The 1,513-nt window shown below is 42.6% G+C and overlaps 1 long non-coding RNA gene across 1 annotated transcript in view; it reads left to right on the top strand.

Moving 5' to 3' along the window:
* Nucleotides 1-740, top strand: part of LOC110307567 — a 7,300-nt gene extending 6,560 nt beyond the window's left edge. The window contains exon 4 of the long non-coding RNA XR_002379419.2: nt 645-740. This is a non-coding gene — a long non-coding RNA (uncharacterized LOC110307567). The remainder of the gene's footprint in view (nt 1-644) is intronic.
* The last annotated feature ends 773 nt before the right edge of the window (nt 741-1,513 follow it).

Below are 1,513 nucleotides of genomic sequence, written 5' to 3' on the forward strand. Positions count from 1 at the left end.
CTATCAAGGTATGATTAGCATACCTTGGAGCAATGAGTCACAAAGGTTACATTCCCAAGCCTCGACCTAAAGGCCTAGAATTTTGTTACTTCTTCACCAGAAGGTGTGAAGTCAGTGGTGTATGCTTGACTGAATTTCCAAAGCTGTTCATGCAAAGAAATGCAAAGATGAGACTACCAAGATGGGGCCACTAGAGGATATGCTAATGTCCTGGAGTTTAATGCAAAGTGAATGGAGGAGTCTTAAAAAATGTTCCACACAAAAGCCACAGAAGATGTCTTTTGAGCCATCCCATGGCCAGCAAGGTTGTCTCAAGGATGAAAGGATATATCCAAAGTTTTTTTTTGTTGTTGTTGTTTTTCGAGACAGAGTTTCTCTGTATAGCCCTAGCTGTCCTGGATCTGAGTGGGGATAAAACCGGGGACTCCAGGCTTCCGAGATCAACAACAGTGCAAACAAAGCACTTCTCACTTTATTACTAAAACAAACAAAATATGAGGCTATGTTTACAGTTGGCTTAAGCAGATACAAGTTCAGCGAGGGAAGACACCTGGTGTTATCATATGCTAAGCCCACGTTGTGACATTATAATGTTATGTTATCATCTTTGTTCATGTGAAAAGAGCCACGACTATTCCTCCCAGGCCTTTGCCTTCCCCACAGAGATAATGAGGACATGCCGAGGGACCCCCTTCACATCCTTGCTCTCAAGTGGATTCAGTGTCATAGTTCAGGCACTTCTTTCTGAAAAGCCCCCTTTGGGAAGAGCATTCTTCAGGCTGCCCCATTTATAGTTCACAGTAAGTTCACGACTTTCTTACACAGGCTTCCACAGATGTCTCTGGAAGAAAGCATGGTCTAGTGTAGTGAAGAGTAAATTCACAGACAGGTCTAGTTTTACACAAAGTTATTCTTTTAAATAATTTTAAAAATCATTTTAAATGAATGAGTGTTGTTCATGTATGTATGAGCACTGTGGGCTTATCTAGTGTCTGAGGAGGTCAGAAGAGAACACTGAGACCCTGGAACGGGGGTGGCAGACAGTTGTGAGCCATTATATAGGTACTGGGAACCAAACCTGGGTCCTCTGCAAGAACAACAAGGACTCTTAATGAAGAAGGCATCTCTTTGGCCCTCAAAACTCTTTTGATGAGTTTGGTCTACCCCTTAATTCAGTGGCAGCTTCTGAAGTGAGGACAGTAGGTCTTTTCAAGAGATTCCAACCTAACGTAGCTGACTGACGCAGCTTAGCCATGAACAAAGTAGCTACCTTAGAAATATAAGCACAGTGCCTCTAAATGTATTAGCTATGCCATGCTAAAATTTTATAAGAAATTTATAATAAAGCATTACTGATACGATAATAGGTCTTGAGATATGAAACGCTGAAGCTCAGAACACATGATCCTTATCTTCCACGTGGTTCAGGTAAAAGTACCTCACACCCCTCGTCTCCCCAGATCTGAGAGTACAACTGGTGGCAAGTTGCAGTTCCCCACAGAGACTGGCCCGG

Source organism: Mus caroli, chromosome 13, assembly GCF_900094665.2.
Source record: "Mus caroli chromosome 13, CAROLI_EIJ_v1.1, whole genome shotgun sequence".
NCBI classification, from domain to species: Eukaryota; Metazoa; Chordata; class Mammalia; order Rodentia; family Muridae; genus Mus; species Mus caroli.